The following is a 17,399-nucleotide window of genomic DNA, read 5'->3' on the forward strand; positions in this document are numbered from 1 at the left end:
GTCTGCTTTGTAAATAAAGCAATCTGTTTTCCTTAAAGGAAAACAGGATGGGTTTCAAAAATAAAACGTTTTAGTTTCATTCAGACCACTGCCTGCTATTAAAAAACATTTTTGCTGCCAATCCCAAAGGGTAAGGGGCCCCCAGGGAACCGCTTCCTATTTGCGAGTGGCTTACCACCTACTTGAAGTAGGCAGTAAACCAAGGCACAAAACAATCACAAATCCCCCTGAGACTCGCTATTAGGAAGGGTTGCTCTTGGCACACCCCTTTCTAATAGAGACTCGCAAACCCTATTTTGCGAGTTGGTAACAGGTTCCCAACTCGCAAAATAGGGTTGATACATGCTACAACCCTTTTTAGGGGTCACAAATCTTCATTTGCAACTGCTTAAAACGGCTGCACATCTGGTCAGACGTGTCTAAACTAAATGCAAAAAGGTGAGTCTTTGAACAATAAAAAGCACACATCCAGGAAGTTTTGACCAATTTTTTTTATAACAGAGGAAGTTAACAGATGGATCTTTGAAGCAAAATATCACCCCTTGGTACAAAATAACAGGTGTTGTATTGTTAGCTACTCAGTGGTAGTCATTTTACCAACCTCTGAAGGATAAAAGTCTGAGTGGAACCTCCGTGATTCAAACCTGTGGCCATGAGGTCTAACACAGGTTCTAGACTGACATTACACGTCAAAATCAAACAAGAAAGTCTCCCAGTTCTCACAACAGCAAACAAATAATGATATGTCAAAACAGTGAAACAAAAGTAAATTTCTTATATTTTCTTTTTTTCAAGATTTATTCATGTAGGCTTTAGAATCAGCTCTAAACAGCCAACAAGTGTTTTGTTGCGTACGGGGTGTTATCCCGCAACTTCATCAAGGCTATACTCTTCAAGTCATTATTCTTTTGATTTGTGGTGATACTTCCAGACCACAAAGGGTTTCTGTATCCGAATGGTTTATCCCATGCAAAATCGTATTACTCTTTCTGTATCCGTTTCTGAATTAGTTAATGGTTCCTCAGTATTTAAAAACATTGTGTGGGTCAGCGTAATCGTCGTCGCCAGAGTACGGTAAAACATGCCAAACAATCATCTGATTGTTTGGTGTGTTTTACCATATAGCCTTGTATAGATGAAGTTGCGGGATAACACCCCATACGCAACGAAACACGTGCTGGCTGTTGAGAGCTGATTCTGAAGCCTACATGAATAAATCTTGAAAAAAAGAAAATACAAGAAATTTACTTTTGTTTCACTGTTTTGACATATCATTATTCGTTTGCTGTTGTGAGAACTGGGAGACCTTCTTGTTTGATTTTGACGTGTGCTGGGGAGTTGACTAAATTGCTATAGAAAGCTGAGGCTTTGTTCTGTGGATTTAGGTGGTTCTCCACACCCTTCAGCACCGCCTTTAAAAATAGAAAAGAACTTCATAATCTGGTTGTGTGAATCTGCCTAGTGGCGCCTCATACCTATACTTGATACCACAATTTTCGGAACAATCTAGACTGACATTAGTCCACTGAGCCACCAGACTCAGCTATGCTTGATCTTTCAATCATCAGAGTAAATATTAATTCTCTTTGTTACAAGAAAAAGTATTGTTTGAGATGAAAAATGAACTCTATTCAGCACAATATCCATATTTTTAAATCTCTGAAGTCATTTAAATTAAGTGGTTTAGGTACCCTCTACAGGACGAAATTATGGGCCGGCCATAACCGGCATATGAGCAGCACTTGCACACAGCACATTTAAAAAAAAAAAAAACTTTATTTACCATTTTCATATAAATAACAACAATATATCACGTTATGCAGAAATGCAGTAAAATACCGTACAGTTATTGGATTATGAAATAGTGAAGTTACAATCAAACACATTCAGCCCGTGACAGCAAGTACTTGGACCACCCTGTCCCTAGTAATCTATCACTCTCATGATGGTCCCCACAAATTTCGAGATATATCCTTTGACACTTTCATCTGCAAGATTGGAGTTAAGGGGAGGGGGATGGGGTGAGTCAACCTACTTCAGTGGGGACTATCCCATCAGGTGGCTGTGATGCTGTGGTCCCTTCAACCTCCAACAGGTAATTCTTTAGGGAACCCCATATGTCCTTAGGTCTGGATGTCACAGGTAAAGTAGATACAAATAGGTCGCAATTTTGTTACAATAAATAAGGCTGTTTAACCAGGTTTTGGTAGTAGGGATAACCTTAATACTCCAGTTAAGAGCTATATCTCGTTTGGCAAGCATCAACGCAATTGACGTGAATCTGCGCAGCTGTTTCGGGATATTCTGGACATATCCCAACAAGGCCACCTCAGGTGTGGGGTGAAGGTCAAGGAGTGTCATACGCGATAGGATGCTGTAAATCTCTCTCCAATGCCCTCCAATTCTGGCGCAGTTCCAGGTCATATGAGTTAACTCGGAGTGGTGAGTACCACATTTGGAGCATGTATGTGGCCGAGTGGGGTCTATTGAGTGAAGCTAAGCTGGGAATATGTACGCCCTCCATAGGAACTTAAAACTGGATACATTTGTGGCGGCTATTCAGGGAAACTTCCTTGGTCTGGGTGCAGCAGATGGACCAATGAGCGTCTTCTATGGGATGACCAACATAGCGTTTGCACCGTTCCCGGATTTTGGCATCTCTAGTGGGGATTAGTGTCATGCAGGCTTTGTATAATTTTCAAATTAGATTGGACTCTTCCGTGCTAGTGATCAATGTTGGTAATGGTGCAAAGATGCAGGCTCTAGGGATAACTCCGTTATCTTCGCTCTCGGCGCACTCCTCAGTCTATGGAGAATGAATAGGTCCATAAAGGTGGCTTCGCTGAACCTCCCATCTTCAGAGCCATGAAAGATGTGTCTGCCTGGAAATAGATCCCCACTTGTGTATAAAGAGTACTTTGTCAGAGTGCGCTGTACCAATTTGTCTTCAGTGTTGTGCAACCAAGGGTTATTAAGCATCGGGAGTGCGAAGGAGTGTAATGAATGCCTGCCAGCTTCTTCCAAGCCCAGCAAGTGGTGGATACTGTCTGTATGTCATGGGGGTCTCTGGGGAATCCCTTAGCTAAAATTGTTTTTAGCAGGCAGGATGTGTAAGGTCAGCTTCTATTTTGGAGTAAGGGATGTGTGCATCGGGGTGGTACCGGGAATGCGCATAATTGCACTATGCTACTAAATAATATATGTGGAAGTTCGGGACCCCAAACCCTCCCCATTCATATGGTAGGGTCGTAGTAGTCCAACTGATTCTTGCCGCCCCAGGTCAGTCTGATGAGATGTGAGTGCAGTGTATGAGAAAAAAACTATTGGACAGTGGGATGGGCATGTTCTGGAACAGGTACTGGAATTTCGGTAATACGACTGTTTTAATAATCGCATCTCCCGGCCAATGAGAGCAGAAGCGTTATCCAACGCTCAACTTGCTGCTCAAGCCCAAATATAGTAAGGCCTTAATTGAGCCGTACGATCTGCTCCGCCTCTAAGTGGATATTAATTCCCAAGTATTTAGTTGAGTCAGTGCACCAGGTTAGCGGGAACTCACACTCCCATCTCATAGTGCGTGTTGTTAATGGAAACATTTCCTACTTGCCCCAATTTTAACCTAGACCCGAATAACTGCCGAATCTAATTACCGCACGCACTAGGAGGTTCCAAATTTCCTTGAGGGCGCCGGACATATATTATGACGTCTGCATAGAGTGAAATTAGGAGCGGGCCGGTTTTGAATTGGAGTCCTATGTAAATGTCGCTCTTGGAAGTGTCTCACTAGTGGGTCTAATGCAATAATAAACAGTAACGGGGAAAGCGGACAGTCCTGCCTAGTACTGTGGGTAAGCTTAAATTGGGGGGGGGGGGGGGGGGTGCCATTGAGTCAAGTCGAGCAGTGGGTGATGTGCAAAGTAATTATGAGCAACATGAACATGTTTGGCATTCCCATCCGTCGCATGACCGCCAGGAAGAAAGGCCACTCCAAAGAGTCAAATGCCTATTCCATGTCTAAGAGGACGGCCGCTGCCTGTACCCGGGGTCAATTCTATTCATAGTTGCAAAAAGCGTTCGAAGGTTCAAAGCAGTGGACCGAAAAGGCCGACTGGACTGGAGAAATGATCTGGTCCAGCAGTAAAGCTAGACGCAATGCTATTACTTTCGCTAAGATTTTGTAGTCTAAGTTCAATAACGAAAGTGGCCTGTATGAAGCACACAGAAGCGGGTCTTTGCCAGGCTTAGGTAGTAGAATGATCACGGCTTCCCGCAGAGTGGGGAGGGGTGGGGGGTACCTGTTGTTCTAGAGCTTCAGCGTACACCTGCAGGAGATATGGCACTAGTATGGACTTGTAAGTCTTATAAAAATGGCCTGTAAATCTATCTAGGCTTGGTGCAGTAGAGCCATTTATAGCATCTATAGTGCTAATGATTTCTGCTGCAGAGAATGGTTATGCAAAAAATTGTTGCATAGCTTTTTCTAGCCACACCAACGCCACTTCGTCTAGATATGTTACGTCATCTTCGCTGTGCGTTGTACGTGGCGTGTATAGCTGTGTGTAGTAATCCAGGAACTCATCACACATTTCTGAAGTACCTGTCAGTATTTGCCCCTTAGAGGAACGAAGCGCTGCCATGAACGCTTGCCCCGCAGAGGGCCTAAGTAGTCTCGCCAGGGTACAGCCCAGTCTATCACTCTCTCCATACTGGCATGCTGTAGCATATTTACTTAGGAAGTGAGCTTATCATTCCGGGGATTCCCAGAACTCCATCAAAAGCGTCAACCTACGGGCCTGTCTTGCCTTGTCCGAGCGCCACACTTCATCCTGATCCAATTTACCCAGCTGTTTCTTCTATGCATTTCAATGTATTCCTCAAGACGCGCAAGACTCCAGAATGCTTGGAGATGCATACGCCTCGCATATATGTCTTAACACTTCCCAGACAGTAGCCCAAGACTGTACTGATCCCTTATCTATTTCAAAATATTCAACGATAGCATCATGGAGCTCCGTGTGGAAGACATCGTCTAGCAATGCACTCCAAAAGGATGTATCCGTTTACAGGCCTGGGGACTAGAATGATACTGAGAGGAAGGGGTCCCAGTGTATACAAGAAGCAATTACAAACAATTAGAGTAAGTTAATCAACAACAATTACTTTGATCCACAAGGTTTAATTCACAATGGGATGCAGTATATTGCATATACATCATGCAAAGAACAGTCAGCTGTATTTGAAGTCATACAGTGCCCCAAGGAGGGAGTAGGGAGGTGATAGTGAGAGGTTGGGGAAGTGATGGGATTATGTGACAGTAAAATCAATCCTTTAAGCACTTAGTTATGCTAAAAATGTTGTAGCAACAACTTGCATTGTGCATAGCGACATTATTTGAAAGAAAGGCATACGACACAAGGTACAATGTATATACAAGATGTTGGCGTGAGGTTGCCACATATGAAACAAATAGTCGACGTTTCGACCCTCTGAGGTTGCAGGATCGTTTAACCTTGCTGTGGGGTCTTCATCAGGACCGGAGGGGGGGGCAAAGGACCTATCGGAAGTATAATAAGTTTAAAATTAGAGGGTAATTATTCTGCCTCAAATTTATCACATAGGTAGAGAAAAACATGATTGGTGGTAGATTCATAAGATAAGTGCATATCATTATTTGGACGCAGCTTGAAATGTGCGAGTCCAGAACTTCAAGCTGAGTAAATACTCGGTTACTTAGAAAATTTGAAAGAGGCCTATATATGAAAACCTAGGTCCAAAGACTGATACGTTAGCACGCGGCCATACACATGCTGTTGGCGGTCTATAGAACTGTTAATAACAGGTAGAGACACAGAAATGTGGGCTGGAGGAATGTACCCAATTAAAATAAACCGCATACCAAGAAGTCGGTAATACCCTGGGAGATCTCAAATGGGAACTGTTAATAACAGGTAGAGATGAGGGTTCATAACAGGTGCAGAAATGTAAGGCTGGTGGAGTATGCCCAATTAAAATAAACCACATACCAAGAAGTCGATAATCCCCTGGGAAATCTTCAAATGGGGCATGGAAAAACGTGCTGCCGCATCTGGAAGGATGAACGAGCAGTGAATAACTTAGAGTTAGAAGGCAGTCAAGAGAGTATGTTAATGGCCAGTCGGAAACAGTGAGAAACTGCTTACCCAGTGTATGCGTCCTGTCGGTTTCAGGATCGATAATCCACTTGGTAATTTCAGAGGAGGAATGGAGACCGTGCGTGCTGCATCTGGAGGGATGAGCAGGCAATAATTGTAATGCACGCATTGGGAAGTTACATTAATGGCCAGGTCGGGGACACTCGAACAGTGCTTACCGAATGATGGCGTCTCGTTAACTCTCAAGGATCCGTGATTTCTGTCATCATGTAAATCCGTGACGGGTCTGATGAGGCAAGGGTTGAAGGATACTAGGTTAGAGGAACAAATCCCAGTGGGGAAATTCGAGGCAGGGCTTGGTTACCAAGTACAGTGATACTCACTCGGTAAACCTGAATTGAAAAGCTCCGTGCGCGGGCCGCCGACCATCACCGCATTTCCTGAGTTGGAAAGGGAGTCATGGTAACGGGTCACAAGGTAGCCCGAGCGATCATGGAGTTGGAAGAAAGACTAGATTGTCTACCACGATCAGTGGAGAAGGGGGAGAGAGCCAGTATGGGTTGGAGATGGTAATGTGTCAGGTGCCCTTAGAATCCAAACCTCCAACATTGATAAATAATTGCAAGTATAATGATAAAATCGAATTGGACAGAGTGAAAAGGTAATTAAAAAACGTTATAATTGTAAAGCACAGTGTCCGTGGAATATGAGCGTACCTCTCAAGCATGAGGGTAAAGGCCCAACAATACGTGAATTGACAGGAAATCCATCATTGACAGTAGTGTATCAAACCCACACATGGAGTAGAGACGCAGTGTGAAATTGTGATTGTAGAGACGCATTGAAAAGTTATGAGCGTACCTCTCAAGCATGAGGGTAAAGACCCAACAATACGTGAATTGACAGATAATACATCATTGTCAATAGTGTATCGAATCCACACATAGAGTAGAGACGTGGTGGAAAATTAAAGCCCTAAGGTGGAACTTCAAAGCTTACAGGGTAGAGACTAACGGAACAGACTAATCAGGACAGTGTGGCCAATTGGGAGAATGAACTGTCGAGTTCATTAAGACCAGTTTCAATGGAATTGAAAAAGTACATCCATTTCAGTTCTCGCATGTTGAGGATTTCAGCGATGTTACCACCACGTGGTCCCATTGTTACCTTTTCAATGACCAACCATCGCATGCTCTCTGGTGGATGGGAATTCAACTTGAAATGTTCAACCAATGGTGCGCCTTCCACGTCACAGCGAATACGGCTCATGTGTTGCAATATCCGAGTTTTAATTTTTTGCTGGGTTTGGCCGATATAGATTTTCTGGCATGGGCAAACAATGGCGTAGATGACGTTACTGGAATTACAATTACTGAAGAATTTAGGTTTGACAGTAAGATGGAGGTATACAAAATCTTTCGTCTGTATGGTTAAGTCGCAAGCCTTACAGTGGCCACATTTGGAGTGACCAGTGATTGGCGGTAGGTTCCATAGAGTGTTGATCGTAGGTTGGCAGTCAGGGGATAGGAATGGTCATGAGGGACCCTTCGTTTTTGGGTATTAGGAAGTACAGAGAGTACATTCACTTGCCCTGCTGATGGCAATGGACGGGTTCTATAGCCCCTTTGAAAAGGAGTGTTTTGACCTCTTCTCTGAGAAGCCTTTGGTGTTTTGGTATCCATCACCCACAGGTGACCCTCTGCCATGTGGGAAAAAAAGCCTTGAAGGGTTTGAAGAGGCCAGTCAGGGTATGGTGGTTGTTGCAACTCCTTTGGGGGTGGGAGGGCACATTTACCTTTGCCTCTAGGAGTTGTTGCCCCTGTAGGACCTCTAAAGTAACACCTGGGAGAGGATTGTTGTCCCTCGTGCCCTGGTAGAATGTGGAGGCTTAGGGGGACATGGTCTTTGAACCTCCATGAGGGAGTGTGCAGCAAAAGGAGCCACAGGGAGAAGGTGTTTGAAAGGCACTCTTAGCTGTATCTGTGTCTTTCTTAATCTGTTCTAACGTTTGATCCACCTGTGGACCAAAGAAATGCTGGTCATCAAAGGGTATGTTCAAAAGGTTCTTTTACACTTCTGAGTTAAAGCCAGTGATACAGAGCCAAGCGTATCTTTATAGGGGGATGCTGGAATGGGCCCCCTCTGGCAGCGATGTCTTCTGCATCTAGGGCACAGCGGATAGGGGTGTTTGATATCTCCTTGCCCTCAGAGACTACTTCAGATCCCCTCTTTCTGTGCTCCTCTGAGAGGTGTTGGATGAGTTCTTCCATCTTATCCCAGTGGGCAAGCTCATATCTTGAAAGAAGTACGAACGAATTGCAATATGCCATTGATTAGCCACCCTTTTACCTGCTGCATCCATGCACGAATTCTCCTTCACTGGTGGCGGAGCATGTCCGCTGGCCTGGGAGTTGGCTCGCTTACGAGTAGTAGGGGAGGCTTTACATGTTTTATCCACTCAAGGTGTTCTAAGCCCGGCTCAGAGTCCTGGCATAGCATGACCTTAAGCAAGGGGAGGTTCCGAGTAGAGCAGTCAGTGGAGGAGAGGGTTTAAAAAAGTAAGTCTCCTTTAGAGGCTTTGTATAAAGAGACGGCCCTACCAATCAGAACCTAGTAGGACATGGAAACGTCTGGAGGGGAGGGACATGCAGGATACAGGTCAGGGTCTGTGTCCCTTGGTTGGTCTGCATCTTAGGAACCCCATGGGTAACCCTCGGAGGGGTGACAACTGTGTTGTCCCCTCCCTCATTTACACCTGCGTCAGTGTGAAGAGACCCCCTGAGGTGTGAAATAAAGGGGGTCTCTAGAAATGTAGGCGGTGAATGTGAAGGCTGAAAAACAGAGTGAAGGGAGGGTTGTGTATGGGGGTCAGGCTGGTGGTCTTATACGCTTTCTTGTTCTGCTTAGTTGGAATCAGGATGCCCAAGGCTTGCTCGAAGGAGAGCTAGCATTTTGAGGGTGGATCAACAGCAGGCCATAAGGGGGGGCAAATATTCAGCCCGTATGGGGTGGATGACCAGATGTTTCTGCCTTGAGTCAATATACTCCTGCAATTTGTGGAGAATCAGTTGATCGCGGCAGTCTTGCAGGTTGATGCCGATATTTTCAGCTTTGAGGGTGGCTTCAGTTTGGTGCTGAGGTTTTGGTCGGTGTCGAGGCAGATGAAAACAAGTTACTTACCTGTAACTTTGGTTCCCCAGTATTGGTAACTTTCATAGATTCCCATTCTTTTGTATCATTCCCCGTCGTCGGAATGGGAGTCTCGGTAACAAAAATACCATAGCTGTAGGTACAAAAGACCAAGGAAAAAGGCCTAGGCGTCATTCCCTTTTGTAGCATATCACCCTCTTTGTGTAAAAGAGACCAAACTTAGGCATCAGCCAATCAGAAGTGCCTCACCCCTTAGAGCCTTCCTGTAGGAACCTCAGAGCCTCAGATTTTCGTAGCCATTGTGTACTTAGACACCATATCTGTTGTAGGCTGAGCTTTCCTCGGGGAGGTGGGTGGGCGCATGGGAATCTATGAAAGTTACCAATACTGGGGAACCAAAGTTACAGGTAAGTAACTTGTTTTCTTACCCCAGTATTGGAACTTTCATAGATTCCCATGCTTTTGTATCAGAGTAGCAAGCAGTTAGCAACAAAACCACATTTTGCATCATAATATTATAGCAATAGGCAACATGACATAGAGATACAAAATGTGTAATACGGAAGGTGGGATAGAAAGGAAAGCTCACCAATTATTGGAAGAGGTTCCGCAGGACAGCCTGTCCTACTGCCGCATCATCTTGTTGCAAGGACTCCAAGCAGTAATGCTTGGTGAAGGTGTGAACGCTGCTCCAGGTAGCAGCTCTGCAAATGTCTTTAATCTGTACCCCCGCGAAGAGGGCTGTCGAAGATCTTGTAGAATGTGCTCGAATCCTGCCAGTCAGAGATTTTCCTGCAGCAGTGTGACAATGCAGAATGGCACTCGTGATCCATCTTGAAATGCCCTGTTTGGAAAGAGGAAGGCCCTTGCTTGGACCTCCGAAGGCAACAAATAACTGAGAGGATTTTCGAAATCCCTTAGTACGTTTCAAGTAGAATTTCAAGCACCGCTGTACATCTAACGAATGCAATGTTCTTTCTGCTGGTGTAGCCGGTTAAGGAAAGAACGCCTTCAGAATGACCGGCTCATTCAAGTGGAAGTCCGAGGGCACCTTAGGCATAAACCTAGGATTAGTTCTCATGATTACAGTGTTTCTTTTGAATTGGAGGAAAGGTTCTTGGCCTGCAATTCTCCAACACGCCTAGCCGACTTGAGAGCGAGGAGGAGAGCCAATTTCCATGAAAGGTATTTCATGTCAGAACAATGGATTGGTTCAAATGGGCCTTTCATGAGTTGAGAAAGGACTAGATTTAAATGCCATGTAGGAGGAGGTGGTCTCACTGGTGGATATACTCTGAACAAGCCCTTAAGAAATTGCTTGACAATTCTGGAAGACCGCAAGGAAGGCCCAGAACCAGTCCTTCTGAACCTTGATATTGCCGCCAAATGGACCTTAATCGATGAATGGGCTAGTCCCGACTTAGCCAAGGACAGCAGATAAGGAAGGAGCTTATGAGGCTTGGAAGTGAAAGGATCAATGCTTTCTTTCCTGCACCAGCAACAAAATCTTTTCCACTTAAGACGGTAAGTCCTGTTTGTTGAAGGAGCCCGTCCCTGGGAAAGGACCTCCTTAATCTCTCTTGATAAGGGTAGGTTCATAAACCTACCCTTCTCGCTGCTCAGGAGCCATGCAGTCAGGTGTAACGACTGCGGATCTGGGTGCCAAACTTGTCCTTCGGACACCGTGAGGAGATCTGGTAGAACCTCCAAAGGAAGAGGAGGGGCTATCGTCAACAGATGGAGTTCCGTGTACCAGAACTGCCTCGGCCAAGCAGGGGCTATGAGGATCATCCTGCACGGCTCCACCTTGATCTTCCTGATGAGCCGTGGGATCAGAGGTATGGGAGGAAAGGCGTAGACAAATGTCCTCGACCATGTTATCGAAAGCGCACTCCCCAGAGAACCTCGATGGTGAAGCCTGCTTGCATAAGACCGGCATTTCTTGTTGGTCGGAGTGGCAAAAAGATCGATTTCCGGTCTGCCCCACTGGCTGAAGATCTCCTCCAAAATCCTCTGATTCAATTCCCTTTCGTGGCTGACTGTGGATGACCTGCTCATTCTGTCGGCCTTTTCGTTTAGGACCCCTGGCAAGTGTTCTGCCTTCAACGATATCCTCTGAAGAATCGCTCATTGCCAGATCTGTTGAGCTTTGTGCGACAATGGACGCGATCTGGTTCCCGCTTCCTTGTTCACATAGTGCATGGCCGTGGTGTTGTCCGTCCTGATAAGCACCTGTGAACCTTCCAGACGAGGAAGAAAAGCTTGCAGAGCCAGTCTTATCGCCCTTAGCTCTAAAAGGTTTATGTGGAGACGTTTCTCCTGGGGCGACCAATGACCGCTGACATGCAGGTCTTGCATCACTGCCCCCCAACCCTCCAATGACGCGTCCGTTGTCACCACTTGGGGAGATGAGTCGCTTACGAAGGATAGCCTTGGGACAAGTTGTTTTGATCTGTCCACCATAAGGCCGCTTCCTTCATCATTGGAGTGACGGTCACTCTGTCCTCGAATGAACCGTGGACCTGCTTCCACTGGTTGTCCGGTTGTTCCTGCAGAGGACGCATTCTTAGTCTGCAATGGGGAATTAGTGGAATACACGATGAAATCACTCCCAGTAGAGATTTGTAGCGGCGTACTGAAAGACACTTTCTTGCGTGTAAGTCCTGGGCCAAGGTCTGTAATTTCTCCCTCCTTTCTGGAGTAGGGAAGGCTTTTGAGAGCTTTGAATCTAAGATGGCTCCTAGGAAGCGAGCCTTTCTGAACGGGACCAGGGAGGACTTTCCGTTGTTCAGAGTGAGTCCCAGATTCTGAAACTAATTGGTACAAGCTTGAACAGCCTCGAGCGCTGCCTCCCTGGACTGAGCTTTCAGCAACCAGTCGTCCAGGTAGGGGAAGACTTGGAAATGGTGCCTCCGCAGGAAAGCTGCTACTGGCGCCAGCACCTTTGTAAAAATTCTCGGGGCTGAGTGGATCCAAAGGGTAAAACCCTGAACTGAAAATGGCTCTTGGCTACTGTGAATCGCAGAAACCTTCTGTGTGCTGGGTGAATCGGAACGTGGAAATACGCATCCTCGAGCTCGAGCGTGGCCATGAAGTCCCCCGGACTTATAAGCTTCAAGATGTCCTGGAGAGAGACCATCCGGAAGGACAGGGAGATGAGATAGGTGTTTAGCTCCCTGAGGTCTAAAATGGGGCGCCATGTCTCTAGCGTCTTCCTCACCAGGAAGAACCTGGAATAGAATCCTTGCCCCCCTTGGTTTGAGGGGACCGGCTCTATCGTTCCCTTCCGGAGCATCTGTTGGACCTCGAGCCGCAGGAGACGCTGGTGTTTCGATGGAATGGCTGCCGGGGGCTTGGGTGGAGGGACTTGCGTGAATTCCAAGGTATGCCCTTTCCGAATGATGTTGAGCACCCAACGGTCCGATGTTATCCTGGACCAGTTTTGAAGGTATTTGGTGACCCTGCCTCCAACTGATGATCTCTTGAAGGAGGGTCCAGTAGGAAGAGCCAGGAGGCCGCTATTGGCGCTTGGACGAATCTCGTCCTCGTCCAGCCTGTTTCCCCTTATTGTAAGGCCTGGAGTAGTTGGTAGACTGGCCCTGCCGCTGTTGATAAGGCTGGTATTGCTGGGAACCTGAGCCCGTGGAGGAATAGTGCTGCTGTTGGAAGGATCCCCTGAAGTTACCACTTCTGCCTCTGGATCCCTTAAAAGGAGACTTTCGGTATTGAAGGGTCCCCAAGGACCTGGCCATCTCCGTGTCCTTTTTTATTTCTTGAAGAGTGTTGTCAATGAGTTTGCCGAACAATGCCTCACCATCAAAGGGAAGATCCAGGACCTTGTTTTGGATCTCAGGCCGAAACCAAGTAGCCTTGAGCCATCCTTGGCGACGGAGGACTGCCGCCCCAGCCAAGGAACGAAACGCCGTTGTTGCAATGTCCATTGCACAGTCAATGATCTCCATCGACGTCGCTTCTCCCTCTTGCAAGATCTTTTTTGCTTAGTAGTTCCTTGCTGAGCTCTCCAATATCCACAATCTCAAATAATCCACTGTGTAGGGTCTAGGTTTTTGACCAATTATCACAGTAATGTTCAATAGCCTCTTCAGCTGAGACACCAACGCACGTCGTGAGTCAAAATTCCAATTTATTGAGACTTCTTCCAGTCAAAACAAGGGTTTATAACATCATTATGGCAGCCAACACGTGTTTCGTCAGGCATTAGTAACATGCCATACCGACTTCTTCAGGGCAAAAGAAATCCTTGTATCCTCGATAGACAAAGTAGTTCTGATTAAATTCAGCACAAGTAGTTTTTCCATAAGTTCACGAAGAGTCTATATACATAAGGTATCACTCATGTAGTATTCTTAGTTAGTCCATAAAATAACTGTCCTTGTATTACAATATCCCCTCAAATAGGGTGATTTATAGTACCAGTAATTTCAAGGTTCATCTATAAACAGCCTGTCAAACTTCCACGAGTACGCGTCAGTCTCGGTATCCTGCGAGTACGCTATCCCCGATATCCAAGACGGCAGCCCTGTGTAAGGAAGGCATAGTCCAATGAGATATGCCTGGGGCACACAAGGTGTCCTGTGCATACACCGGTTCAAACCAGTTGCTGGGGCATCCCTGCCCCAGCTCTGGCGGGAAACCGGACAAAGGATAGGGGGTGTAGCCACCCCCCTCCTGGTCCCACCCAGGGGAGGGACCTAGTCAGTAGTGCAGCCCCCTTTAGGAGAATAAAGGTAGGAGCTGGTCCCATTCCAAATGAGATTATCCTGAACTATTCTGTGAGAAGTTGGCCTGATATGCAGTGCTCACTATTCTAGTGATCACTATGTATCATTCCAAACGACCCTTATTGATGATTGGTTGTAAGTCAACCTGATAGACCAGCTATCCTAGGGCAGTCTTTAGGCTAAACTCTAGAGGGCGTGTTAAGCCAGCTGTTTACCACCACATTTACCCGTTGAACACCAAGTGAAAGGACACCACACAAGTTGTTATGAAAATAAAAGTATATTTATTTATAACAGTACTACCCTGGCTCTTTATGAGACAGGGAGCTAAGCACAACACAAAACTCTTAAGAAAATACTTAAAGTCGCACAATTTACACAAATGCCCGACGGGCACGAAAAACCATATACTACAAAAGTGGAATGCGAATTACTAGCAGGTAAGTAACTATTCTCAGAGGCTTTGGGATCGCTAGGACTAGACTACTGAACCTTTAGATTACTAGCAGGAGGCCTAGGGAGATCGGGTGCAGAGTGTGCACTCTCACGCGGGATGCGGAACAAAGTCTATGGAGGCTAGTAAATGCAAAGTTAGTGTTATCGGACGAATCCGACTAGGTAGAGCTGAAACGAAAAAGGATCTGGACACTTAGATAGTTAAGCTATGCTGGAGCACCGAAATGCTTAGGTTACCTAGCCCAGGGGCTGCGGCTGCATAGGTCTGAAAAGACGTCGGGAATCCTCGTTGCAGTCTATGGAGCCTGAAAGAAGAAGTTGCTGGCAGGCGACCAGTGAAGATGTTCGATGTGATCCAAGCCTGGATCGATGCAGATGGAGACCTGTAAGCAGAGGGGACCAAGTCCTGAATCACTAGCCAGTGATTAGGTGGGCACCAGGATGGCACCGGGCGAAGTCACCTCGACCAGGTGAGTGGGCTCTGCTGTCTCTCGGACCAGGAGGCGTTGTCGGCGACCAGGATGGAGGTGCGAGCTGTCCCACGGTGGTATCTGCTGTCGACGTCGCTGGACCCAGGATTGGGGCAACAAGTCTTGGCAAATGCAAGCCCACGCAGTGGACTCAAAATGGCGTCTGGAGTGGACCAGGAGGGTCCGGGGTGCTCCTCTGTTGGAGGGGAGCAAGGGCCAGTCTGGAGCAACCAGACCAGCGGTGTTGTCGTCGTGGTTCGTCGTCAGAAGGGCCACTAGCCAACGGGCAAGTGACCTGGACAACGTGGTGAGCAGCAAAGAGCAGAAGGGCCCCACGCAGATCTCGTGGATGCTGGACTTCAGTGCTGGAGCTGCTCAGGGTTAGGGCTTCTCAAACCCCAAAGCACTCACTCAAGGATCCCTCGGTGGTCGTGCTGGGCAAGCGTTGTGCAGTCTTGAAGATGACCGGTCCCTCGAGGTCTCGTCACACCCACGAATCTCAGCTGGGCTGATGATGCAGGGAGAGGTCAGAGGTGCCAGGGAAGCCGGTTCTCGTCGAGCTGGGCAGTCTTGATCCGGAGGAGAGACTTACAGCAAACCGCGATGCTTGGTTGGTGCCTGCTGCTGCAGGGTGACTACTCCTTAGTCACAAGGGAGAAATCTTAGGTAGAAGTCTTGAGTTCCTTTCGTAGAAAGTAGGTTCAGGATTCAAAGATGATCTAATTTGGAAGGGGGCCTGCTCCTACCTTTATCCTGAGAAAAGGGGCTGGCACGCGACTAAGTCCTGCCCTATGGGTGGGACTAGGAGGGGGGTGGTTACACCCCTCTCCTTTGTCTGGTCTCTCCCCAGCTCAGGGGCTGGTGTGCCCCAGGAACTGGTTTGAGCCGGCATATGCACAGTGAGCACCGGGGTGCCACTTGCAGTCACCTTCCTCTATAGCCCTGCCTACCTGGGATACACAAAACCCTGTCTGGGATGGTGCTGGCCCCGCCCCTGACAGGAAACCCTTTGTCCAAGCACTCCTCGCTGGAAGGACTCCCAGCAGCAGGAGGTCAGACTTGTGTCTCGGTGGCAGCATCCATTTTGTGGAGCTGAGGCTATGTCCAACTTTAACCGGGGTTACAGGCTACCAACATGTCTTCTCCCTCTAGAGGGGTGGAATGCTACCCCCGTCGCCAGAACTGGCGAGGGGGTAGTATTCCAAAGCGTATGACACCTTACACGACATGTTTAGATATTGTCAGACCAAAGTTACCATAACCGCGAGGATTATAAGGCACTTAAGAGTATATGGCCTGACGCTATCATGGAAACGGCTAAGGGATAGATCCCGAAAGCCGCAGACAGGCTCAGCTCATGCCAGAGCACCATCTCACACGATTCCAAGAACTCTGCCTTCAGGATTGTTAAGGCCTGCCATAGGAGTGACTGATAGGAGATCTGTGTGCCCATTTTAGGTTTAGATATAGGTATACTATATCTAGAGCAAAGGGTGGTTACACCACCTTGCCCCAGCTGTCAAGCAGCCAGTTGTGTCAGTTTTTGGATGGCCAGCCAGGGGTGGCATAATACATGCTTCAGCCCCTGGTAGGCCCTGGGTACACCTATGCCCTGGATACCTAAGGTATACTGAACAGGGACTAATAAGGTGACTCAGTATCCAATCAGATATGTACCTAGTGTACATGGAATCCATTTTAACAGAGAGAGCAGTGGGCCTGGGGTCCTGAATAGCAGGGCCCCAGGTCAACTAAGTCAGAAAACCAGCAAAACACCAGGCAAAAAGTTGGGGGCAACCATAGTCAGGGATCTACCTTCCTACCTATTCAACAAGAAGAAACTCTGGCCTTCGACGTTCTGCTCCACAGAAGGCTGAAGAATCTCCCTTGTGGGCAAGGAGTGTCCACCCTGCAACTGCAGGCACCATCAAGCGTCCAGCGGCTTCCCTTTGTCGTCTTCCCTCGAGGATCCAGACTTCAGAGCCCGTCGAGACCCGGAATTCGCTTCCAGCACGACTCCCGAGGTAAACTCGACCAAGTGCTTTGGGGACTGAGAAGCCCCAACCCCGAGCAGCTCCTGCACCGAAGATCAGCCCTCCAGCATCCACGAGCTCTGCGTGGGGCCCTTCTGCTTGTTTGCTGCTCGACGCGTTGTCTGGTCACTTGCCGGCTGGCTAGTGGCCTCCTAGACGACGAACCTTTGAATCTTTGCTGCTGGTCTGGTTGATCCAGACTGGCCCTTGCTCCCTTCCAAAAGAGGGGAACCCCGGACTCTCCTAGTCCTAGACGTCTTTTCCCTTCACCGCGTGGGTTGCCTTTGCCAAGGCCTGTTGACTCCAATCCCGGATTCGACACCGCCGACAGCGAGAGACTGCGTGGGACAGCTCGTGCCTCTATCCTGTTCGTCGAAGACGCCTCCTGGTCCACGTGGCTGCAGAGTCAAGCGTCCA

The 17,399-nt window shown here is 47.5% G+C and overlaps 1 protein-coding gene across 2 annotated transcripts in view; it reads right to left on the minus strand.

Annotated features, from left to right (window-relative positions):
• MGA (MAX dimerization protein MGA) overlaps positions 1–17,399 on the minus strand; it is a 949,809-nt gene that overhangs the window by 26,945 nt on the left and 905,465 nt on the right. The gene's annotated exons all lie outside the window — the stretch shown is intronic.

This window comes from Lissotriton helveticus, chromosome 9, assembly GCF_964261635.1.
Source record: "Lissotriton helveticus chromosome 9, aLisHel1.1, whole genome shotgun sequence".
Lineage (NCBI taxonomy): Eukaryota > Metazoa > Chordata > Amphibia > Caudata > Salamandridae > Lissotriton > Lissotriton helveticus.